This window comes from Rhinolophus ferrumequinum, chromosome 19, assembly GCF_004115265.2.
Source record: "Rhinolophus ferrumequinum isolate MPI-CBG mRhiFer1 chromosome 19, mRhiFer1_v1.p, whole genome shotgun sequence".
NCBI lineage: Eukaryota > Metazoa > Chordata > Mammalia > Chiroptera > Rhinolophidae > Rhinolophus > Rhinolophus ferrumequinum.
Window position 1 is genome coordinate 35,193,188 of NC_046302.1, and position 27,664 is coordinate 35,220,851.

Below are 27,664 nucleotides of genomic sequence, written 5' to 3' on the forward strand. Positions count from 1 at the left end.
TCTTACTCCTCCTCATCTCCTCCTCCTTTTCCTCCTCCTTCCCCCCCCACCCTCCTTCACTTTTTTTTCTTCTTTTGCTATAATTTTTTGAAATCTAAATATGGGAAATAAGGAGGCTAATTGATTGCTCCAAATTCCCCTTTCTCCATACGTCCAGTATACATACAAGCTACTTGCATGAAAAAACAGTTGAAAAACACCTTTAAGCCAAGATCTCTGTATTTAAAGTTCATATGTGATGTATGGTAGAAGTGTTTTTCCTGCCTAATTATGCTCTGGAAATCTTGTATTCTGCAGAAACTTGACAACATATTAAGGGGCAGTAATTCTCAATGTCTGTCTGTGCTGACCTTTTCCCCCAAAAGACACTGAGATGATTAGAACAAGGATTCCGTCGTGTGCCAGGGAGTAGCACATGTGTGATCTCTTGACTCCCTTCAGGGGGTTAAGCTGCTTTGGAATTTATAGCAAGAAGATATCACAAATTCTTTTACTAACCAACCCAAAGGCATGGCTGACCATCTGTGAGGGAAGAATGTGTGGTTAATTATGTGAGGGAGGTAATAAAGGAAAACTTTTCCTGTTGAAAGCCTTATTCACCACTTGCCTGTCACCGTTGTCTAATAAATTCTTCTGTAGACTAGAATCTGGAAAACCATGTCCAATGGCCTCTATGGCCCAATGCTTGATGCCTCAGGCATACCTATCCGTTAACTTACTGTCTGTGGCTACTCTTGTACTGCAACAGCAGAGTTGAATACTTGGGACAGAAACTATATAGCCTGCAAAGTTAAAAATAGTTACTCTCTGCCATTTATTGATAAAGTTTGTTAACCTCAGTGTTAGAGACACATTCTTTTGGGTTTATTATCCGGTTGAAGCATAATTATTAGTGAAGGATTTAGATTACTTATGGGTGGAAGAAACTGTCGGGAGTGCTAACACTCTTAGCGAAGGATGAGGTACAAAAGGCTTCTTATTTTTAATGTGATTTGCCTTCTCCCCTAGTGTATATTAAGATGTGGTATTCCCCCCATATCCCTTTTGTTTCCCATCATTTCTCGACACCACCATCATTATTCAAGAGACTCAACTGGTTCAGGGCCCTCAGAATACATTTTTCTCATATGGAGTTGGTAAGGCATAGTGAACAGAGCTGAGTTTCTTTTGGATTTCAGCAATGTCACTTGATAGTGATGAAAACCTGTGCAATTTACTTAATTTCTCTAAGCGCCAGTTTTCTTATACTGTTGTTGTCAATTACATACTGCTGTAGAAATTGTTCAGAGTATTAAATATAATAACATGTAAGTAAAGAAATAACTTCATGAAGAATGGGAAATATATAACAGAACTGAGAAGAAAGAATATGCAAACATATCGTAGACATAAAAATTAACTGGCTATAAAGCTTAGAGATGAAAAAATACAATCACTGAAATTAAGAAAACCTCTTAATTGAGTATTATACTAATATTAAAACGTGAATTAGATTCAGATGTAAAAGCATATGAATTACAAAAATAATATTGACTTAAAAATGCTGAATGAGACATAATCTATGCTGATTTTTTGTATAAAGTTTCACAAGTAAAGCAATACTATAGATTTTTATTGGTTTATACATAAACGACACATGATATTTTCTTACTTAAAAGTAAATAATCTGAATCAGTGGCAAAAAGCTTTCATCTTCTAATGCTTCTCTCAAACATTTTATTTGGTTGAGTTGGTTAGTGTTGGAGGAATGGATTGTTTATGAATTGGAAAGATCACTGAACTGAGTGTGCAGAGACCTGAAGATTTGTCTTAGTTCTGTCAATACCAGTGAAATGTTTGATAGTGGGTGGTAGCAATTAGGATTCTTAAGTGCTTTCCTATTTATAAAGAATTCCACAGATATTTCATTTAATACTTACAACAGCCAGATGAGATGGATATAATTTGCTATTTTATTGGTAGTGTAGCTTCAGCTCATATATACTTTGTACCCAGGGTCTAGCAACCCAAGGTTGCCAGATTTAGCAAATATTAATACAGGAGGCCCAGTTAAATATGAATACCAGCTAAACAACACAGTTTTTAAAATAACCGTCTAAATTTAATACCACACAATAGCCAACTATATATTTGCTAATATACCCATCAAAATGTGATCCCAAACACAGCATATTTTTTAAAGATTTGATTAAAGTATAGCTAAGATACAATATTATATTAGTTTCAGGTGTACACCATAGTTATTTGACATTTATATACCAAAAGAAGTGATCACCACGATGAGTCCAGCAACCATCTGACACTGTACCATGTAATCACAATATTATTGACTATATTCCCCATGTTGTACATTATATCCCCATGACTTATTTGTTTTATATGTGGAAATTTGGACCCCCTCCTTTTTTAAATTTTCAATTACAGTTGACATTCAATATTATCTTGTATTAATTTCATGTGTACAGCATAGTAGTTAGAAATTCATATAATTTAAGAAATGATTCCTGACTAGTCTAGTAACCACCTGGCACTATACGTAGTTATTACCATATTATTGATGATATTACCTATGCTTTATTTTACATCCCCCTGACTATTTTGTGACTGCCAATTTGTACTTCTTTATGCCTTCACCTTTTGCACCCTGTCCCCCAATCCGCATCCCATCTATCATCCTGATAAATCTAGTACCCATCTGACAGCATACATAGTTATTAAAATATTATTGACTATATTCCTTATGCTATAATCTACATCCCCATGACTACTGTGTGACGAGCAATTTGTACTTCTTAACCCCTTCCCCATTTCACCCACCTTCACAACTCCCCCTCCCATCTGGCAACCATCAAAATGTTATCTGTATTTCTGAGTTTTTTTTCTATTTTGTTTGGATGTTTGTTTTGTTCTTTAGATCCCACCTATAAGCAAAGTCATATTGCATCAGTCTTTCTCTGTGTGGCATACTTTACTCAGCACAATACCTTTCGTGTCACTGCAGATGGCAATAACCCATCCCCGTCCATGACTGAGCAATATTCTATTGTATATATGTACCACCTCCTCTTTGTCCATTCATCCATCAATGGACAACCAGGCTGCCTCTACATCTTGGCCGTTATAAACAGTGCTGCAATGAACATATGGATGTATGCGTTGCCTCAAAGTAGCGTTTTGGGTTTCTTCAGATTACTGGATCCTTCTTTATCTGTTGTTATAGATTTGTTTCAAAGTCTATTTTGTCTGGTATAAATAATGCTACCCCAGCTTTTGTTTTTGTTTTTGTTTGTTTCCATTTTCATGAAATATGTTTTTCCATCCCTTTACTCTCAGTCTGTGTGTGTCTTTCTATCTGAAGTGAGTGTCTTATAGGCAGCATAGATAAGAGTCTTGTTTTCTTATCCAGTCAGCCACCCTGTCTTTTGATTGGAGTATTTAATCCATTTACATTTAAAGTAATTGTTGATAGATAATATAGCTTTATCATGTTCTTATTAATATTTTTGATCTTCCCCCCACCCCCATCTTGAAGTCCCTCTAAGATTCCTTGTAATACTTGTTTGATGGTGATGAACTTTTTAAGTTTTTCTTATCTGGGAAGCTCTTTATCTGTCTTTTGATTCTAAATTATAGCTTTCCTGGGCGGAATAACATTAGTATAAGTCCTTGCTTTTCATAATTTTGAATATTTCATGCCAATCTTTTCTAGCCTGCAAAGTTTCTGTTGAGAAATCATCTGATAGTCTGATGGCAGCTCCCTTGTCAGTAACTAACTGCTTTTCTCTAGCTGCTTTTAAATTTCTCTCTTTGTCTTTAAACTTTGACATTTAAATTATGGTGTATTTTGGTGTGGGCCTCTTTGGGTTCATCTTGTTTGAGACTCTTTGTGCTTCTTGGGCTCCTATGTCTATTTTCTTCTTCAGGTTAGGGAAGTTTTCCATCATTATTTCTTTAAATAGGTTTTCTTTCTTTTTTTTTTTTTTTAATTTATTGGGGTGACAATTGTTAGTAAAATTACATAGATTTCAGGTGTACAATTCTGTATCACATCATCTATAAATCCCATTGTGTGTTAAATAGGTTTTCAATTCCTTCCTCTCTCTCCTCCATCTGGCACCTCTATGATATGAATGTCAGTATGCTTGAAGTCTCAGAGGACCCTTAAATTATTCTCTCTCTCTCTTTTTTTCTGTTTAATTTTTTTCTTTTTGCTGTTCTGATTGGGTGTTTTCTTCTAGCTTATTTTCTGAATTGCTGATTTAGTCCTCTGCTTCATCCAATCTACTGTTGATTCCCTCAAATATTGACTTTATTTCCATTATTGTATTCTTTATTTCTGAGTGGTTCTTTTTTTATGTTTTCTATTTCCATTTTTATGTGTCCTGTCTCTTTGTTGAAGTTTTCCTTGAGATCACTGAGCATCATTATAACCAATGTTTTGAACTCTGCATCAGGTAGATTAAGTGTCTCCATTTTTAGTTCTTATTCTGAAGCTTTGTTCATTTTTTGGGGTGGGAGCACATTTGTCTCCCCTTTTTGCCTGCCTGTGTCTGTTTCTACGTATTAGGTAAGGCTACTGTGTCTCCTAATTTTAATAGAGTGTCCTTATGTAGTAGGTGTATAGTGGGGTCCAATGGCACAGTCTTCATGGTCACCTGAGCCAGGTGCTCTAGGTGTGTTCCTTGGCGGGTTGTGTGTGGCCTCCTGTTGTAGTTCAGCCTTGGTTGCTGTTTGCCTGTCAATGGTTGGGATTGACCCTCAGGCTGATGTGTTGTGAGGACTGGCCATGACTACAGTGGAGGAGCTATTGTGCAGGGCCTGACCCTACAGAGTAGGATTCACTTTAGAAGGGCTCTGGTGCCTGCCCAGTCTGACCTTTGGGTGTGTCCTCCTTAGAGGCAGCTGGGTAATGCCCTGGCTGGGTGCAAAGCTGGTCACTGGGCATTCCAGCTCTGAAGCCTCCTGCGAGGGGCCCTGTAACAGGCCAAGTTCAACCACAGTCTGTGCCATACGTGGAGCCATGTGGCATGAGCCACAAAACAATCTGCCAATGGCCACCACTTGTGCTGGGGTTGGAGTACCTCGGGAGGCTAAGCCATGAACCAAGGCCAGTTGCCACTACTGCCAGGCTTGGGGCTACTCAACAAGAGGTATGGGACATGCTGAAGCAGATGCTGCTTGTTTGGGGTTTGTGTACCTTTGAGATATCTTAGTAAAGTCAGCAGCATGAACTGATAGGCTGTTTGTATGGAAAAGCCACTAAAAGCAGTATGGGTGTGCCTGAAAGTTGGGTTGGGCAGGGTCTCAGGAAATCACCAGGGCTGGGTGGACAAATGGTGTTAGCCAGACACAAATATGGTGACTGCCTATGGCTGCATAACATGAGGGAGGCAGGCTCAACAAAGAAACAATGGATTCTGCCAGCTCCATGATCTGGGAGAAAGCTGGCCCTGCAGCCCTCATCCTGACAACTCAATCCCCACCACCCCTACCCCCATATGTCCCTGGTATTTTTTGAGCTGCTGTCCCAGTGCTGGAGCTCAGAGTGAGTGAGTCTGTCAGCCAGTAAATCTGTGTAGGGGTCTTTTAAGAGAAACACCTGGGAGTGCAGATGCCCTCTGTCTCACTCACCCACTGTCTTCACTAGTTTTCACAGCCAGAAGTTATGGAGACTTATTTCCCTGGCAATGGACCCCTGGGCTGGGAAGCCTGATACAGTGCTGGATACCCTTTCTCCTCCAGGGGAGACCTCCACAGCCAAGATATCCCTCCCGATTTTTAATGGTCACACATGGTTGTGGGATCAGTCTGTTTCACATCTCTGCCCTCTTACCAGTCTCAAAGTGGCTTCTTCTGTGTATCCTTAATAATAGGACTTCTGTGTAGCTAAACTTCAGATGATTCTCAATGATGATTACACTGTAGTTTAGTTGTAATTTTGATGTGGTCCTGAGAGGAAGCAAACACAGCGTTTACATACACCACCATCCTATTCATGCTACAGGGACGGAAGCAAGGGATCACACATGTCACAATACAAGGCTGTCCGTAATGATTCTTCATGTTTCTGTAGACCTCCCTTCCTAAAGCAGACAGCTGCACTAACCAGAGAACTTTGCATCTTTTTCTGCCTCCTTTTCTCCATATCCTCCCAACCCTCAGACCCCTCCTGGTAGCCCTACAGTGGGTTGTTGGTTGAAGGGGGTCACTAAAAGCTTGAGGAGAGGATATGTATCACATGGCAGCTCGTTCTAGCCCCCCAGAATATGCCAAGAAGGGGGAGGGGATTGGTCGAAGGGAGGCCAGGGAGAAAGTGAGAGCCCAGCGACAGTGGAAGTGGGGAGGTGTGTGGCAAAGACTGTGGCTCACGTTATCTCTGCTGTGATTGCAACCTAGGCTGGAGGGTCGCTGCTGTTGTTTACTCAGTGGCGGCGGCTGCTGTTGCTGCTGCCGTTTCTGCTATTGCTGGTGAGGCCATGGCAGCTAGTGCTGTTTGCTCCATGTGGTGCGCCTGGTGCTCTCTAAACAACACATTTTTAAAGGATAAATATGTACTATGCAGTGTTTTATCTGGTAACCCAAAAGTATTATACAACTACAAAAAACAAATGTAGTCCTGTGATACTAACTCCTGATTTCAGGCCCAGAGTTCTCCCCACTTTGTCAGAATTGTGTCTTCAGGTACCCATTCAGTGCTTATTCTTTAATACAACAAATATTTATTGAGTACATAGTTTTAAGTCGGGGAGTGACATGATGTTATTTAGCCTCAGGAAAGTCACTCAGGTGAGTGAATGAAGAATGGATTGGAGGAGAACAAGATGAAAGCTGGGAGAACAATGAGGAGGCTGATGTTAAGTGGTTGTTGGTGCAGGTCACCAAGAAAGGGAGCCCAGGGAGCAGCACATGTTTTTCTGGGGGCATTGGACCATGATAAGCCTGGATTTTGGATGTGTTGAACTCATAGCATGTGAAATACTGAGGTAGGAAAATTCATTAGATGGTATAAGTCACGGGTATGACGATTAAGGTAAAGACTTTAGTTAGAGTGATAGATTCAGGAGTCATTGCTATTTAGATGGCACCATATTCCTGCCATGTCCCAGATCCTGCACATTAGGGTGAATTACCTTGTCCTAAGCTCTCAAGGAACTTGCTGATAGTCCAGTGAAGGAAGCAAACAAATAAAAAGTCAGTTAAAATACAGAGTGACACGACCAACACTGAAAGAATACGTAAGGTCCTCTAGGATCCAAAGAAATAAATGACCTCTAATGTGAAACAAAGTGGGAATTTGCTCATGCAGAGTGGTGGGGGAGCAGTGCAGGCAAAAATCCAGTTTTGGTAAATGGTAAGAAAAGAAGCACAGTACCTGAAGGAAGCTCATTAGGGATGGAGCATAGAAGTTGAAAGATGAGTAAAGTGACATGAACTGTAGAAATAACCAAGGGATTCACTGTGAAGTGTTGTTCACCCTATAAAAGACTTTGGCCTTTTTTTTGGGGGGGGCGTGGTGGTGGGCAGGGCCATCATGAAGTGATTTTTATCAGGGATGTGACTAGAGGGAAAAAAGCAGAAATGAGAGAGACTAGAGAAGAGGCTGTTGTAGTAATCCAGGCAAGAGATAATTTAAAATAAACATTTTGAGAGTTACTTAGGGGATACAATCAGTGGAAGAAGTGAAGGAATTCATGTGGGGAGCAAAGAAGAAGCATAACTCTATTCTGAAACAAAGAAATGTTATTCACATCTGAAAATCTGGAGGTTTGGGTAACTGGCGGCTGACGGGGTCATCACGGAGATAGTGAGAGCAAATATTGGAAAAGGAACAGATTCAGGGAGAGGAAAGAAGGATGTAGTTTTGAACAGATTGATGTTGAGGTATCTGTGATAGCCACATGGAACCAACTGGATACATGAGTCTGGAAGTTATTAGAGAGGCATAGGATGCAGGAAAGACTTGGAAATTATCACTAAGCTTTCAATTTTTTTTGTAAGTCACAAAAGTAGGTGAAATCTACATGAAGGGCCTGTAAAGTAAGGAAAGAAGAGTTCCTCAGGAAAACTCTGAGAAATCCCAGCATTGTAGGTACAGGCAGAGAAAAATCACCTGTAAGAGAGGTAGAGGATTCATCTAAATAAAAAGAAAATGAGAAGGTGGTGGCAGTCACCTGGGTACTGATTAAGGACAGTTGAATCTATCGTAAGTTGGAGTAATGATGGGTAGAGGGGATAAAAGGAAAATAGGACAAAAATTACAAAATTACAGTAAAATGGTTGAAGTGATCAGAAAATGGAGAGTAGGATGAGGAATCGAAGAAAGATAGGAGGAAGTGAACAGAAAAATAATAGGGGTCAAAACCCATAAATTCTCAATGAAAGCAACATAGAGTTAAGAGACATAACTGTGTGAATGATGGTAAAAGTTGTGGTCAGGGTGGAAATTTTTTCATATTTACACATTTAAAAATTATACAAATAATGCATAAATACATTCTTATTGAAAATAATTCAGGGAATATAGAACTACAGAGAGTAAAATACTGAAGTGTATCCTCATCTTCCCTATCATTAATCCTTTCCCAAAGTAATCATTCTCAGAAGTTTGATGTTTATCCTTTTGGAAAATTTTCTATACAATATATACACATGGCTGCACATAACTTATTTTTACAAGAATGGATTCTAATTTTTTGATTGACTTTGCTCAGTGAACAATATGTCTTAGCGAACTTCCATATCATTACATTTATAGCTGCCTCATTTGTTTAAACAATTGCGTGATATTCTGTATTATGCCATTACTATAATTTATTTAACCATTTTTCTACTCTTGGGCAATTGAGTTACTTGAGAGTTGAATTTTAAATCAAATGTTTCAGAAGTGGAATATCAACTGGTGGTGACAGAGTCCAGAGGGAGGGCATAGGAGTAGATGGCAGAAATAGAGTTGGGAGATTGATAAAAATGCAGGGGACAGTACTGGTTGTGAGATGGCTTAAAAACCAAGTGTATCGATGGCACCCAGAGAGAAAGCAGGATTTGGGATGGGCTGAGGGTTGCTGAGTTCTGAGTTAAAGGCTTCAGCGGGTAAGAGTGAATGATCAGCAACGTGACAGTAACAGTCATGAAGAGGTATTGGACATTATATGATTAGGTGGAAAGAGCCACAAGAAATTTTGTTTGTTCTTTCTTTTTTTTTCCAGGCTTCAGCACGGATATTCTCAAAGCATTAGAGAGTTCACCTTAGGCAAGGATGATGAAGGAGAAAGAGAAATTTCTATTTAAGATGTATTTATTATAATTAGCATCCTCCAGGCACTGCAAGGTCTCTGTCAAAGTCTGGGAGGGGCAGCACAAGTCATGAAGGAGTTGAGGATGGTGGGGTTTACCACGAAAGATTGGCTCTAGCAGCCTCAACAGAAATGCTGGTGCTTGGGAAGCCACGGAGATTTGCGTCCGGGAAAGAGGAAGCCCAAAGCAGTGTGGGGTTGGCAGAAGAGGCAGGATATGAGCAGGGATACCAAGAGTGTGATAAGGTAGGTTTAGATGGTGTCCTGGTTTCCCCAGTAACTAATTCTTCCAGGACCCAAAGAAGTGATGAGGTGAAAGGATTCAGGCCTCTTGGGAGTTTCTTATGACATGGAGTGAGGTAGTTCCTGAGACAATGTGGGTTACAGAAAGTGGCTGACAATGGAAACCAGTCCCTGGAATTATCACCAGGTACTAGAAACAGCCCTTCTCTCCAGTGGGTGGTGCTGATGTGGGGAACACTGTCTCTGTACTAAAATCATCTCTACAAATAATTTCCTTGCTCAGGCTCAATCCTTCCCCCATCTTTATAAATGAGCTTTATAAATGTTTACACTAAATTTTCTCCCAAGTCAGAATCTATGATTCCAAGTATTATGCCTCTATTTCATATAATTTTCTTTTCCTTCTGGGAAAATTATACTGCTAGCGAGACTGGTATCAGTAGCTAGTTCTCAGTGTTGGTGGTTCTGGGTTTCTTAGGGTTTTATATGAGGTGTGACATTTATTTAAATAGATTTGTGTCTTTGCTGTTCCTGTTCTATGCTGGCAAGACAGCTCTCCTTGGGGTCTGTCATCTATTTCTATGCCATTCCATTCATCACTCACAAAATCATTAATTTGCCTGTGTAGTGTTGCCTCCTGAGGGTTCCTTTTTCTGAGTCAGGGCAGCTGGGAGCTCATGTACATTTTACAAATATTGTTGGGAAGGGGTTTGGGGCATGAGTTGGAAAGACATTTCCCTTTCATTAAGGATGTGCCATAATAATTATTTTTTTCTATGTGAGTCTTGAAGAAGTGGATTCCCAGATTAAATGTAAGACCATTAAAAACATACCTATGCATATAAAGCCAGGCAGAACTGTGTTCGGGTCAGCTCAAATCATAAGCAGTTACTGAACACCTACTGTGTGCCAGTAGGGCTGTCTGGGAGAAAGGATAAAAGCATGAAACATGGTTTTGCTCTCAAAGTGTTTGCAATTTTTTGAGGAGACCAAAAATGAACATATAGACAGGTAAATAAGGATCAAAATATATATTTCTTGATAATGAAAGAAAAAGTGTTACAAAGTGGAATGTGATTAACGAACAATGAATTATGCAGACACAAATTTTCATAGACTGAAAGAAAAATCAGATATTGAAGCTATAATAAACAGGGAAGAATGAGGAAATGAGCTCGTTTGGTCTTATCTTAGATTTTAGTGTCTTAAATGTATGTCTTAAAGTGTCTGTATAATTTGAATATATGGACAAAATGAACAAGCAACACGTAAGGTGCCCGAGGATGGTCAGAACAGACACACGAGGGTTGAATAATGGATGGCGTACCTGTAGTAAAGGACAAGTGAATGGGAACAGGAGTTAGAGCCAGATTATGGAGGTATGCAAGCTAAGCTTGATGAGTTCAGACTACTCCACAGGCAAAGTCTTTACTCAGGACAGGGAGACATAGAACTCCGATATACAGAGACATTTTAAGTACCAGTGACGGCAGAGGAATAACATGAAATATGGAGACCAGGAAAATGATGAGAATGCAGCAAAGCCCATGTGAGTGGGTCTGAAAAGATGGAATGCAGTAGGAATACGCGAGAGAAACCCTGGGAAGAGGAGAATCGACTGACTCACAAGTGCCAGGACTCTTCCTGTTTCCCACACAGTTTCTCTCAGGGCTGTTGCACCAGTTGATGTCCTCCGCCTGTCATGCTCTTTTCCCATGGTGTTGTAGAGTTGGCTGTTTGTTGTCTCCTGTGCTCTCCAAAAGGTCTTTCTATAAGTGCTCCGGTAACTTGCTATCACATTACATTACTTTATTCTCATTGTAAAACTTTGTACTGTCCCTATCATTCATCCACTCACTTACTTGCTTGCTTATAATCTGACTCACTTGATAAAATGTAAGTTCTGTGAGGAGAGGCCTTGGCTACTGTGGTTCATGGCTATAGTCTGCAGCTGGCACATAGGAGATGCTCAATAAATGCTTGTTGGTGAAAGAATAACAGTGAGCGAGAGGATGCAGTGGTATAAGCATAACTCCTGGAGTCTGTTGTCCATATTATTATCATGTATAAGGAATGATAATGAGTTTATGCTTATGGGATTGCAAATTGTAGTTTTGGTGCCAATGACTAGTAGAAAATGTTACCCCCAGGAAATTAAATGTTGTGTCAAATAACAGATATGAGAATCTTTGTTCCCTTATCCTGAACGCCTATAGGACTGATTGGGGATCCATTTAAGTCCATTGAAAGTGTTTCCTACAGGTTCTAATATACCAGCAATATCTCCAAGGTCTCCTTCCTTCCAGTGCTAACACTATGATTTTAAGTTACTGAATTCATAATCTAAATCAATATTCTTTTCATACAAGTGTTCAGCTAGAGTAGCCACCCACTTATTCCACTGAAACTTCCAATATCTAAAAACATTTATGAATATTACCATAGGGACCAATATCCATAGACTGTTTCAAGAACCACATAATTAAATATATCTCATTACTTTATATACTTCAGTTTACAGGTTTATGTTAGAAACCACTATGTTTTTTAAATGTTTTCTAAGGAAGAATCAGATTTCTTTATATTATCATATTTTATGCAGTGAAAAGTCAGAAATGTAAACTGAACTTTATATTAAGCTATTCATTTCTGATTAACCAAGAATTGACTGAGTCAAGATAAAAGGCTGAGATTTATTTATATCCCTGTGCAGGGTAAATAATAACATCTTGAATAGAAGGCATCTGAAGGCTTTCAGCAAACTTGCATTTCAATCTGATGAACAACATTCAGAACACCTTCATTTGGAAGGATTAGAATTATAGGGCATCCATAGATGCTAAAGGGAAGTGAAGAGCACAGGATATCCTATCTCAGCAACAGGTGGAATGGACTCCTTACACGAGGATGGAAGGGCGGAGCAACATGAGTAAATGGCCCAAGGGGACTAGTAGTGATAAAAGTAGCTGCTTCATCTAAGCAGTACTCATGTATGCTTAGGCAAAGAGCCAGAAACCTAATTTTGATTGCAAAAGGATACGGTTTTCTCCTCCAAAAAGAATTTGTTCCTATTTATTCACTGCTATTGGAAATATTTCTAGTAGCTATCTACGCATGTCATATGATGTTACGGAGAGGGCTTAAACAGTCCTTGTAAAGTGTGACTGTAACTTAAATCCACCCAAAGCCAGTAGATCAGTGGTCTGAATCTCCTCTGATAGCATTGTTGAGGAATATGGAGGAGGAAGGAGGAAGAAGGGAAGAAAGGAAGACATAGCCCAGGAGGAAGAGACCGCGGGAAAAGCAAACCAGGGCTTCCAGAAAGGGCTGTGCTGAATTTCACAATTTTGCTCCTAACCCTTGTTCAAAAATCACTTTCTTCTTAAAAGAAACTCTGAAAACCAAGGAAAATACCTATGGCTATAGTTCTCTTCTCCTCTATAAAGTCCTGAAGTGCAGCTTGAGAAAATTCCCTTGATCTAGAAACAAGTTAGGTAGAAAACCCATGGAGTAAATCTGTTGTGACATGATAACAGACTTTCCTAAAAGCACCAGCCAGCAAAACGTACAATAGCACAACAGCCCAGCTATTGGGGGCTGCATCAAGACATGTCTCAGTGAACTCAGGGTAGATATCATTACTAATGAGGAGGTGTCAGTGTTCTTTAGTAAACGAGGGCTCCACAACCTATTCAACATGGACATGGAGAAAGCTACAAAGCAAAAGAAGTTTATGACTTGACCCTGTTCTGTCATCCTAGGTGTTTACCTTTTCTTTCAGTGGCAAAGCTAGTATTTTTCTATTTTACATGCCATCAAATGAGCTTGACTGGATCATTCCCTGAGGATGCCTAGCTGGGAGTGTCTGTATCATGTTGATAACATCTTCCAGACTTATTCAAGGAGTACACCTCAGCCCCTTCCTTTAGAGAAGCCATGATTCTTCATCCTCTTCTATCAGCCTCAAATACCATCTAGTCCTGTGAACTATTAGTAAATAGTGTTCTGTAAATGCTAGTCGATGATGATGATGATGATGGTGATGGTGATAGACTTAGTTGACTCAAAAAAAAATACATATGTATATTTCAAATTATATTCAGCCTCGAGCACGGGTCTTTCTTGAAAATGTAGATGTCACATTTTTCTCCATACTCCATAAAAGAATTCTTTCAGTTTCCCATTTTCTATATAAAAATACTATAACAAGATTATATCACTAATGCTTACATTTAGTTTTTTTTTCTTTCTTTTTTTTATTGATTTCAGGTGTACAAAGCAATGCAATATTTAGACATTTCACCCCTCACAAAGTGATAACCACCCTCCCCCAATCTATTGCCCCTCTGACATCGTATGTATTTGTTACAATTCCATTGACTCTATTCCCTATACTGGACTCCACATCCTGTGACTATACATATATCAAATGATAGTTGACACACAATATTATTCAGCTTCAGCTTCAGGTGTACAGTGCAGTGGTCAAGCATCTACACCGTCCATGCAGTGGTCTTACACTTAGTTTTAATTAGCGATCACTTCTGAGTTGCACAATCAATGAAATGCTTCAGTAAAAGAAGTGGAAAAACGTATTCATCTGTCGGTCTTGGTGCAAAAATACTTTTTTTTTTCCCCCATACTGCACAGATTACAGCAGTATACTGAAATGTAAATGTGTAACTTTCTATCCAAGCCGTAAATCTCTTTTCAGTCTCTAGGATTCTTAAATTTCAGCATGTGCTGGGTTTACTCTTGAATGCTTCTGATCACTGTTATCCTCCTTCAAGCTCTCCAAGCCACAGATTAGATAGATGATTTTCATGTGTGGTTGGGAAATTTCCTTTTACTAGCTGGAGTTATGCAGGCTAAAAATACCTCTTTTCAAAGTAGTCTGGGAAATGATTCTAAAACTTGGGCACAGAGAGGAACATGAGGTTGCATAGCAGGGTGTGTGGGCCTAATGGAAAAAAGAAAAGGTGGTACACATTTTATCCCAGGAAAATAATGTGAAGTGAATTTAGTGAAAATGAGTTCCATGTTTATTCGAGTATATCTGATAATAAACTAGGAGAAATAGAACACGTCATACCTTGTAGTCAAAAGGGAGGATATTAGGACTCTGTAATTTCCATCTCCTTCCCTTCAGCCTGCATAGTAGGCAGAACCATCACCAATTCATTCATCCATTCAACAGCTACTAACTGAGCATTAACTATGTGTCAGGCCTTGGGATAACATCTGCTATATCAAGGCAGAATCAAACACTGTCCTTATCTGCAAAGAGCTCCTGGCTTGATGAAGGGGAGGTAGATAAATATGCACTTAAGGTAGTGACGTAAGTGAAGGAGTGGTTTGTCAAGCTCCTGGGGAAGTATGAAGAAGAAAAACACCCATCTATAAGGTGGGGCACAAAATGTCAAGAGCAGTGCATAGAGGAGATGACAACAGAAGTGAGGGATGAGTAGGAGTTTCTGACACAGGGTGGGAAGGCCATTCCAGAGCATGACAGGTACCTAGGCACCAGCACCATCCAGCAGGGATGAGTCCAGAAGCTGCAGGAACTCCGATTTGGTCCCTGTAGGTCCTTTTCCAGGAAGTCATGGTTTTGCAGTTAGAAAGGTAGGCAAGCACCAGATCATGGAAGACTTTTCTTGTAAGTAGTATGGATTTGAGCATGATGCAGTTCTCAGCTGTACCACATGTGAGAACTCTTCATAAAATCATTTTTTGACAGACTCACACATGAAAGCAATAGTTACAAAATTGGAAAATATATACTGACACAAAGCTATAATTAATTCAACAATGCACTTACAGGAATTTATACTTTATTAATCACTATGGAAATATTTATTGAACATTATGCTGTTCACTGTCCTGGGAGAGGGAGACACACAGAGTGCAAGAGACAACTCCTGTTCCTAAGTTGATTAGTGTCCAGTGAAGGAACAAATTGTCAACAAACCAGAACAACACATTGTGATAATTCCAATAATGGAGGCCCTAAAAAGTGCAAGAGAAATTAAAAAGAGCATGCGAGGCTTTCTTGGAGGAATCAGGGAAAGCATCACAGAATTAGGCTTAATTTACCCTTTGAAAAAAAGAGTAGGAATTTTCTAGAAAGAAGCATTGCTGTTAAGGAGGGTAGAGGTCTTCCAGGAGAAGGGAACAATTTGTTCATAGGCTAAAAAAGTAGGGAAAAGCGAAAAATGAACTTAGTGGAATAGCATGGAAGTCAAAGGGCTAAGAAATTATGATTGGGGAGACCTCCTTTTACCTAATTTGGAAACTAGAAATGGAAGTAGTGAGTTCTCTACCTGGTGTAAGGGTTGGGCAGATCTTTGACCACCTAATTTGGTGTTAGGACTTGTGGGCATAAAAGCTTTTAATTAGAATATCCAATTATTACTGGAATCTATGGCATTCTCTACTTGGTAGGAATGTCAGAGTTAAAACAACAGAGGAAGCAGCTTTGTAGAATTAAAGAATATTATAAAAATGAGAATCAAACTGAAACTATATACGCTACTAATTTGAAAATGCAGATCAGAGAGAAAATACAAAATGGTAATATTTGCATTTTAAAAGTGCTATTTATCATGATTTCACAACCTACTATTACTGGACTATTACCTCGATGATTAAACTTTTCAATTACATGTTGCGTTATATTAGGCTTTATACAATCATTAATTAGTTCACTCACATAACACCCCATGAGGAAGCAAAGGGATTTTATTGCCCACTGTTTCACAGATGAGAAAACAAAGGCAACAAGGTTAAGTGGCTTCCTGAATTCCTTCTATCAGGTCTGGGGCTGACGGGTTTGGTGTCAGGCCCCCTGCATTACCAGCCTGGCACAGCTTCTTCAGTTCTGCTCCCAGCCTCACAGTCTCCACTAATTGGGAATGGGTGCCCCTGGTGTTCTTCAAAATTAATGATATTCAGAGCTACAAGATGTATCTGTCACAGCCTATGTTTGTTTACATGTGGCAATTAGCGACCATCTGCTCTGGAGGTGACGGTATTAGGCCCTCCATCTTTGGAAATATTGACTTCTGGAAGGAGAGTTTTCAAGGGCCCAGGCTCTTAGGGAAGAAGAGCTGACACATGAATAGGACCTGAAGTCTCTGGAGAGGTGGGGAACCCGGCATGTCAGGCACGTAAGGAGGAAAGCAAACTGAGCTGTTTATTCTTTACTCTTGCCTCTCCTTTTTCTCCATCCTCTCTCTTCAAACCATGATTCCGTTTCCTAGTCAGAGTTTCCATCAAGCTAGTAAAGAGGCTTCTGAAGCGGCCATGTGGTCTCCTGGTCCTCAGCTTCGCAACCAAATGACTGAGTGGTAGAGTTGAGAGGACGAGCCTGTCTCCGCACAGGTTTTGCACCAAGGGGCTGACTGTGGCATGGGAATGGAATGGAGTTGCCACGTGAGGGGAAAAACACAAGACCAGATAAGGGACAGGATATGAGAAAGAAGTTGCAAGGTGACAAAGAATGTCACTAGCAACTGCTTTATGAAAATATGCTGGACCTTCTGGCGTGATGAACTTGTCACATGCCTTCTGTCAGGTGTTTTCATGCCTGTAAGGAGGCCTGGCCAGCCCGGAAAATATCAGAAGCCTGACTTCATGGCTGATTTGCAAGGTAACTGAACAAATTCCCAGGACTCCTGGCTCTATTCCCCTGGCACGTCCAGCTAACCTGACAAGTGACTCAGGTGAAGCTATGCTTCTCAGTCTCACTCTGCATCTCCGGCCGAGATCTTTCCTGGTTGCTTGGGATTGTACTTTTCTCTCTAATTTATGAATCTCTTATTTTCAAACCTGTCTGCCTGCCTCTATGCCTAGGGTCTTCTTTTTTAGTGTGATTTTCATTTACTGACAAATAAAACATACCTGTCCTGTGTCTCCAGCCATCATTATTCAGGCTGCTTTTCTAGCACCCCTTTCTCCATCTGTCAGAAACCAGCACCAAAGGAGAACACTCGCCTCAGGTCTAATATTGTAGAAACTCTGAAATCAGGACTTCTCTTTCCTGCATTCTTCCCAGGACATTTGCATTTGTGGAGATGCAAATGGCTGACACACGAGGTGTTTTTTCCAAGGGAAGGATTCAGAATTATCGATGACTTCTGATGGCCTTGGCAGCGGTGAGCTGGAGCTGGCTCCCATTGGCTTACAAAGCTGACTGTGCATCCTACTGTCCCGGTGATGTTGGAAGTTTGAAGTTGGCTGTGGTCGGTGTATTTAGACCATGGGAACTGGAGAACTTTACACATCAGGTCTTGTTTTCTGAAAAGGCAGTTTACCAGCACACCATTACTGCTGCTGATGGCCAGCTAGGTGGACTATTAAAGGTATTCTTGTTGATCCCCTGTCTCATGATTCAGTGGTAAAGGGTTCAGTGCACTGAACTGTGGTCCTCCTGATGTCCCTGGCCTGAGTTTTACTAGAGGCAGATTGTCAGAGTAAGTGCAAAGAGCATGGCCTACTCTGAGTCCAGTTTCAGGTCGCTGGCATGTTCTGGAGAAAAAAGTTTGGGCGTGGAGTCAGGAGCCCTATGACTTTGTTTCTGTTTTTTTACGGTATCTCTCAGCTACACAATATAGGGCAATTATTTTATACTCAGCTTTCTTATCTGTTAGATGGGGACAGTAATTTGCTCTTGAACGGCTCCTAACTAGCTTGTTCTGAGAAGCAAATGGAGTCGTCTCACACGTGAGAGGGTTGTGTATGGCCAGGGAAGAGCACCGACTTGGGAATGAATTGGACTTGGTTCAAAACCTGGGGCCAACTGACCAGCTCCATCAGTTCTCAGATTCAGGTAATAACACTAAATAATCAAGGCGGTAGCAACAATTAAATGAAGTAATCTTTTAAAAAATGCTTAGGACTCAATAAATGGTCGCTATTATTATCAATACCACCTTGAACATGCTCTACAAACTCAAAGACATTTTTGTTATTTCATTTCAGCACATGGAACATCTGTCATGATCCCTTTGTCTAGTACCTGGCTTAGAATAAAGGTTCAGTCATTTTTGAGAAGAATTTCTGAATTTCAGTAGGGTTATTTTCAGTACAGTTCAAGTTCAAATGATTCACTTACCTGACTAACCACACTCCTTAGAGAAAAAAGCATTTTTGCTTCAGATAAAACATTTTTGGCAAAGTGACTGAAAGTTGTCCTTCCGAGATCTAAAGAACCTGGGTAAGTGAGGCAGGCTGGTAATAAATTGCCTTAATAGATGTAAGACATTATAGATTTTTATCCCGGGAACTTGAGAGTTGTCATAAAAATGGCACTTACATTCTAATTTCCTGGGGGTTGTTTGTAAGATTCTTGTGAGTGTCCCTTTGGGAACTAACCTATTCACATTCAGGCGGTGTACAAGAATGTGCTTAGCTGATTTCTCTTAGAAATGTAAATTAAGTCAAGACTTACATGTTTATACAGTACCAGGAAACCCTCACCCCTTCACCCCAGCACAGAAAGGAAATGGAAATTTGATGGTTATTCCCTGTGTATATTATCAGGGAGGCAGCAAATCCTATTTATGGTGACAAAAATATTTTACCTATTAGGGCCATACGTTCCTTTTTCGAATGTTTTTTTTTTTTAAGGTGAATGCCTTACTCGTGAGGAAAAAGTAATCATGAAATAGTTACTAAGCTGCCACACGAAAGGCTGTCATTCACTGTATGTGCTAAGGAGAGACACTGAGCCTCCCTTTGAAGGTGGGGTGGAAATGCACTATGGAATGAACCTGTGGTTTAAGGTTCTAGAGTACGGGGCAAGCTTGGGCTAGTTGCTTAGCTTTTCTGAGTTCCAGTTTCCACACTGGAAATATCAGGAAGACATTTGCTGCTTTCTGGAGTGATGATAAGGATTGAAGTTGATATGGGCAATGGATTCTGAACCAATGTTAATCTTCTCCCCGATCCTGAAGTATTGATTATTAATTAACCTGTTAAAGGAAGAAGAAAAAAAAATCAGTGGCGCTGAAGTATGGTAAAGAAGACGTTTTTCAAGGGATGGTGAGGGATGAGGAGGGTATTACAGTAGGTATAGGGCCCAGTGGGATGGAATTCTGCAGTGGGGAGACAGACAGGCTCAACACTGAATACAGCATGGGGAGCTGGAAATTTACAGCCAAGGAACCGGGTGGGGTCTGTTCATGGAAAATGACTAAGAGGAAATTCAAAGGTAAGGGAGAATTCTAGCTACGCCGGCCGGACAGGGTTCTTGTTGCAGGCAGGCCACGGTGATCAGACATCACCTGGGGCAGATGGAGGAAAAGGATCCTGGTTAGATATGAAGGATGGAGTGTGGGTGGGGAGGTTCTGGTTAAACTGACTTAGCGTGATTTTTTTTAAATTGGACCACACAGAGATGAACACAGAAGTCCAAAAGTCAGGGCTACTTGGAAAAGAGTTCAGGGGAGCCTGAGAAGAATTTGGTCAATGAGAGAATCTCTGTCACCCAAGAAGGTCCATTTGTTTCTGATTGCCAAGTTAATAGTAGGTTCTGGTAAGTGAGGACGGAGGTAAAGAAAGACCTAGAGCTAAGGGCATTTCCCTGAGAGGTAGGCCTGTGAGGCAAGGTTTGCACCTCCAGATGGCAAGCTTGTGGCAGGGGTGCATACAGCACAAGGAGGAGCCACCCCTCCTTTGCAATTTTGCCTGGGCCATGTCAAGGAACTTGGAGATCCCCTATCCCTGGAACTACTGAAAAATTTCTTAGAATTTTGAGAGTCTACCTGGATTTTTTTTTTTTTTTTTTTTTAAGAGAGATAGCCCCACGTAGACCACCTACCAGAAGAAAGAAATCTTTGGGTTGACAGTTCCATTCCTTAAATTGAACATAAAGAGCCATACTTTGTAAAAGGTTCCCAGGAAAATATAATTGTTGTATAAAGAAAAAAAAAATACACAAGGCAAGTCAGGCGGATAAAGATGTATGGGTTAATTGCTAAATCTGTGTCTCACCTACATCTTTTATGTGGCCGATATGAATGCTTTATAGGTAATGAGGTCCTCACCGAAGAGTTACGGCCTAATGGCCTGACATTTGTAAAGCTGTAAAATGTAGGGGGAGATTTAACAAGCAGGATGAGCTGCCCTCCTGCATGTTAACACAATTATGCACCTATGCACATGTCTAGGAGTAAATAGTATATTTATAGCGTTAGGATTTTCCGCAGGATATTAAGCAAGCATTGCAATTTGCATTTTAATTTTCTTATAAGAAAACCTTTCTATTTGTCTTGAAATGTCTATGAGCTCTAAGCCTTTTTAGCTGCACCTGTGGCCTCCGCCTTCACGCTGTGTTTTGCAGTTGAGCGGGCAGGATTGATGGTGCACTCAGGTTCCCACCCTGACTGCTGGAAATGGAGGCTAGGGTGGAGGGTGGTTCAGGTTTTCCAACATGGAGATGCTGCTGCACTGGAAGGCTGGAGGTTCTGGAAATCCACGCAATCCCGATGCCTACCTCCATGTTGCTATCAGTTTGTCTGTAATATTTGGCTTTTCTCTTCCTCGCCTAACTTCCTTCCTTTTATAAAAGCTTTGCGGGACCCATCAGTCTGTTAGAATGGACTAACTCTTGAAATATTTGTATTTAAAGTGTGACAAGAATTTAACATTGTTGGGCTACTAGCCGAAATGAAATAGGTTACATAGAGAATCAGTTAAAAGAGGGAGAGAACATTTCAGCACTGATCTTCCCCTCGAACCATGTTTTTTCTGTCAAGGACCCACAACCTCTTCCCTACCTGATGTCGGCTTCTCTGAATCACAGATGCTTAAATACCTCTTCTTGTGTTTCTGAAGCCCCGTAGGTCTGAGGTCCTCCCCTACTAGCAAGACTATCAGGGCCGTGGGGGGCTTTGAGAAGTTCGAAATCTTTGGTTTATTTCTGATTGGGGTAGATGAAACTAAGGGGGACTACCTGTAAAGTTGAGAGTTTCAAGTCCTCTGTGCCTTTGTTTATGTATTCTTACTTTTCAGTGTGTCCTCTTTGTTCCCTAGTCCCCCAGTTTCCACCCTTTCTATAGAGGTTCAAAATGAGTAATATCGATGAGGTCTGACAATTAAGTTCAAGAACTTGGTGCAACGATGTTGCTAACCTTTTTTGATATTAGAGGGGTTATTCATTATGAATTTGTACCAACCAGACAAACAGTTAACCAAGTTTACTATTTGGAAGTACTGAAAAGGCTACGTGAAAAAGTTAGATGACCTGAACTTTTCACTAGCAATTTATGGCTCTTGTGTCAGCTCACATGGCACTGTCCATGAGGGAGATTTTAGCCATTAAACAAATAACTGTATTGGAACACACTCCCTACTCACCTGATCTGGCCCCCAATGATTTCTTTCTTTACCTGAAGAGAAAGAAAATATTGAAAGGAAGACATTTTGATGACATTCAGGACATCAAGGGTAATACGACAACAGCTCTGATGGTCATTCCAGAAAAGAGTTCCAAAACTACTTTGAAGGGTGGCTAGGGGCTGGTGTCTGTGCATAGCTTCCCAAGGGGAGTACTTCGGAGGAGACTGCGGTGTGATATTCAGTAACGAGGTATGTAGCACTTTTTTGAGGACAAGTTCATAAACTTAATTGTACCACCTCATATGTGGCTTTCCCGGACAACCCCAGGTGACGCTGATCTCCCTTCTGAGCTGCTATGCACAGTGAAGCAGGTATTCATCTTGCTGTAATCTAATTCAGCACTTTTCAAACTGTTGTGTGCCCATAAATCACTTGGGGATCTTAGTAAAATGCAGATTTGGGTTCTTATGTCTGGTCTGAGATTCTCCATTTATAGCAAACTCTGAGTCTAGAGTGTAACTGATGTGTGTTGTCTTGACTGCCCAACAAAGTATTTAATGGTCATGAACTATAAAAACCTGGCCCTGTTCTGCCTGTGCATCAAATTGATGAGCAGGTGGGGAGGATCACATGCGCATTTGATGGTGGAGAAGGAGGGAAGCTGGTCAGGTGCTTGGATGGTAAGCACACAGTGTCAAGAGCTGTGAATGGTGTGAGAGTTTACCCTACTTACAAGCTAATAAATTAGCCTGCTACAGTTTCTTGAATGCTGGCAGAAGACACAAGACTCCCGAGTCAACAAACCAGTTTATTACTCCTAGCAATAATAGTAGTCAGCATATCATCATTCGTCCTGGTTTTCCAAGTCCCAGTGGCCACAGGGCATTGCAATAAGGACAAGGTGGCCCCTGCATATGCAGTGGGATGCATTACAGGAGAGGGCCTTGTGCTTAGGAAATGACAGTTGCTCATGTTAATAGAAAGTAGCAGAAAGCAAACCTTCTCAACCTTGACCCTGGAGACTGACATTTGGTCTGTCATCCTAGACAGTGAATATGTCTGCCTTCTGCCGCAGAGGTAGATTCTCTGTCTTCCAAAGCTTTTTCCTATACAGGCGTCCTTGAAAAGATACTCTGGATCAAAATCTATCAGTGCTTCTGCTCACAAGATAGGCAGAAATGTGAGACCCATGGAGAATTGTGTACCGATACATAGGTGAACATATTAGGTGGATTGGATGATACTTGAGGTATGGGGTTTCTATGGTGGACTTTACATATTACCACAAATGAGGGGCTTAAAACAACAGAAGTGTATTCTCTCTCAGTTCTGGAGGCTAAATGTCCAAAATCAAGGTGTCGGTGGGACGATGCTCCCTCTGAAGGCTCTAGGGAATAACCCTCCCTTGCCATTTCTCCGCTGCTTTGTGGCTCCCAGCAATCCTTGCCATTCCTTGGCTTGCAGCTGCGTCACTCTCATCTCTGCCTCTTTTTTCACATGACCTTCCTCCCTTTGTGTCTGCATCTTAATGTCTCTACATAGCCCTCTCCTTATAAGGATGCCGGCTATTGGATTTTAGGGCTCACTATAATTCAGCATGACCTTTTCTTAGCTTGATTATATCTGCAAAGAACCTATTTCCAAAGAAAGCCCCATTCACAGGGACCTAGGGCTAGGACTTCAATATGTCCTTTTGAGGAATACAATTGACCCACAACATTTGAGTAATAAAAATAAATTCACCCTCTATTTCCGGTATGAAAAATAAAAGTTTTGAACACATGCCCAGACTAATGCTTAGCATTGTGTAGCAGCAGCCAATTTCAGAGGAGATGGATGTGCAGCTCTGTGCTGTTTCAGCGGCATTTTCTCTGTTAGAGAACAGTTGCTTAAGGTCTGAGACTGCCGGGGTGAAATAATTCTACATTTCCTGCTAAATCTGGAATTCATTCCCAAACTTCGCTTTGTCTTTATCCCCTTAAGTAGAGACCCTTCCACCCAACAACTACCCTCTTGAACTCCTGTCCCCATTCTGTTCTCACATTTTATTATGAATTTAAATTGATGGTTCTCCTCACCACCACCCCCCGGAGTCATTTCCCATTGAAAGCGTCATTTCGTACAAAAGGAAATACTCTGTCCTTCCTCAAAAGGAGTGGTAGGTATTAGTTATCAGTGAACAGATTAGAAAGGCCTTTTGAGGTAAGACGCTTGTTCTGTTGCCCTTCTCATCATCATGGGTGCCAGCCTGAGGAATGAACCTTCATTCTCGCATGGGTACCACACTCAGTTATGTAATTAGATGTTCTCCTTTGCCTGAGTATCTGAGTCCTTTGCTTGTTTTTTTTCATCTTGCGTTTGTTTGAGATAAGCTCCACGGTTTGCGGTGGACGGAGGGCAAAGTCATAGGCAATCCTGTAGCTGGGTGCTTCTAGCTCCCTCTTTTATTCAAGACAGCTCTTTTTGCTTATCAGACAGTCCTTGTTCCACTTACCAGGTTACGACTGGGACACTGGATGAGCAAATATCCATTGCATGAACAAGAGCATGGAACACAGAGTTGCATTATTTGCATTCAAGAATCTACGCGGAGGTTGGTGCAGGGGAGAACGATGCATCTTCTTCTTCTTCTCTTAAAATTCCCTGAAAGCAGAGGTCATTCTGACGGAAGTTCCATATAACAAAGCTGTGTCTTCGTTTCAGCACATACGCCTATGGTGAAAATGTGCTGATCTGGTTATATTTCACTACAATGAGAAACCAAATGACAGATGATCAGACAGTTTTATTCTTGGCCTGGCCCATGAAACAGTCACTGTCTATAGCACAAATCTTCTTGTGCTCTTGGCACTGTTTCACAAGAGGAGTAAACGATTCTATGCCTCTCCACCCCCTCTTTATTTTAGTTATCATGTTCATTCTTCTTAACCCCTCATAACCAAATAGAAAATTTGCCCAAATCCATCAATCCTCCTCCCACCTCAAAATTAAATTCCTAAATAACCTAAACTTGGCTGGACTGATGTTTCTTTCTTATTCAGAGCTCACGTACTTACATAGAGGCACAAACATAGATTTATTGATTTATTTTTTCTTCCTTTGTTTTGGGAGGCTTCCACTATTGGTCGGGCACTGTACTAAACACTGAAGGTGAAAACATGAATGTTGGTCCCTGTGTCTTGGGAACTCAGTTTTGTGGGTGGGGTAGGGTATATAGTACGAGGAACACGAGGAAGAAAGATGGGGACACAAACCTATAAGAAGGAACAGGCAAATGGTGTAATGAATATACAGAGTAGGAAACATTTATTGTGTACTAAATGGGCCAGGGAGAACTTCTAGAAGAAATAGAGGACTGAAATGAGTTATGAAAAATACTTTACATATAATCAGGTCAAACTGTGGAATGCAGTTTTAGGAAACAGCGCATGCAAAGGGCAGGAATCTGTACTCGGGTTGGCAAGTGGTTCAGCTTGGCCATCAGGAGACACTCAGTCTAGTTCAATTCTAGCTTAACAAAAGAATGAGAATGCCCAGTGGGGTTCATTAAAATGGGTGTAAAATATGTTGCATGCAGAAATGTGAGTGTACATTACTGTAGATTGCAGTACATTCACATATATATTTAAAAAATGGAAAGAAAAACCTGGTCTTCTGTGATGAGCTGTGTCACTCTCTCCCATTTAATGTGATTAAAGGCAACATTTAATAGTTCCACAGAGCTTTCTGTACTGATCCACATCTCCTGGGTAGCAACCATTCCCTTTTATTCTACATATTATGGCACAAGACAAAATGACACTATGTTATCAGTTATAAAAGAGAATCTGGGAGAAAAATAAAATCATGCAGTGCTGTGATTCTCTGAGTTCAGGACTATGAGGTGTGTTTCAAACACGTGTTTCTTTCCTTTTTCTCTTTCTGTGAGAAGTCCCTGCATCTACAGTTAATGAAGTGCTATCTGTGTTTGCAGAGCTGTTCTCAGCTTCTGAATTCAAGGTTGGATGGTCAGCATCAGTGCCAGCAGCTGGATCTTCCCACTACCCCCTATCTGTGTCTGCTCGTCCTGGCACAGTGTGAATGAACTTCAGGGCTGTCTGTGGGGGAGGCCGGTGAGGGCAGGGAATCCCAGACGCTTATTACCAAATGAACCTGAAGAGGTCTGTGTGAGTTTAATTGCCCGTGTAGAAGGAGTCAGCCGGCCTTAGATGAAAAAAGATAGATGGGGAGAGGTGGCCTGAGGGGTGATGGGAATTTCCAGAGAAGCACTTTGAAGGTTAAAATAAAATACCCTCTTTGTGAATGAGAGAAAGGACCACCTAAAGTATACACCTAAAGTATACACACACACACACACACACACACAGATATTGATATATTGATATTGACTTTGCCTTGTGTATTTGGGAGGTTTCAGAAGAAAATAGCTTACACACACACGTCTGAGTTTTTAATTCACTTTCATTCAGAATTCTATGTGCTTATTAAATTTCTAGTATGAGTCCTTCATTATGGTGATGGAGATAAAGAAGAGAAGGTGCAGAGCTCACTGTCTTGTGGGGGAACATGTGAATACACACAGGCATGTGTCTATATGACAGTGTGTTAGTAAAATTCAGTTCAAAGCTCCCTCAATAAATTAGTATTGATGAAGCATTTACTAAGTGCGAGGCACTAGGAGGTCCATGTGAAACAGCATGGTCCTTGCCATTTTCTACCCATTTTCTTGAGATTCCTGGAGCCCACATTCCTTCATTTGTAAGATGAGGGGTGTAGAAAGCACCTCAGCACATTCTCATGTGATGAGGGCCTAATACCTGATTCAGCACAGGGCACAAAATGGGCACTTAACAAATACTAGATTTTGGGTTTATTCCTTGCCCAGTGACTCAGTCCCGACGTGAAAGGCTTGATTTCCAGGGACAGAATTTCTTGACCCGAGCTCCAGGCTTCCTAGGAACAGGCCTCTAATAGTGATGATTCTGCCGCTGTGAAGGCTCGTATCAGTGGGGCTCCTGATCGCTACCCTGCTCCAGCTTGTGTTAGAAGAGACATGCTGAATTTTAAGTCAGTTCAGGGCTTCTACTAGATGTAGGGCACACAGTGTCATCATGCTCATCATTACTCCTTGACTGAGTCATTTCAGATAAATGTCCGCACTCAAATCCCGTCTCTCCTCTTAACCTGCTTAACCGGCTGCTAGACTACCCTTCCCCTGGGTGACCCCCAGTAGTCCGAATCCACGCTTTCTTTAGTCTGACTTGGTCACTGCCTGTCACATGCCGTTTTCAGATGCTAAAAATGTGAAATGGAGAAATATACTGAACAAACCAATAAATGCAGAGTGATCGTTTGCGCTCCTTCCTCAGGTTTATGACGACCGTTGCAGGAAGGGGAGGGATGAGTGGGGAAGGGATACGACTTCCCAGGTCCCTCACGACCTCCAATACTTAACATGCCCATCTGGAAAGTCCAGGTCTACAGTTTTTACTATTTCACGTTTCCTTCTTTCAAGATACCTACTTCGAGAAGATGCACCTAAATAATGCTGTTTCATATTGCTTATCTCCTCACCTCTAATGTTGGCAGTTCAATGACTTTGAAGGTATTTGTTTACATTCAAAGATGAGTTTACGACTAGTGCACACTCTGTATCATGCATGTGTGTGTGTGTGTAACGTGTTAGATAATAGTACTAATAATACTGTCATTTGTTTGTGGGGCACTTTGAAATTTTCAACATGTTTATACCTCCCCTCTCTCATCTGATTCTTACAATGCGTTAAAGA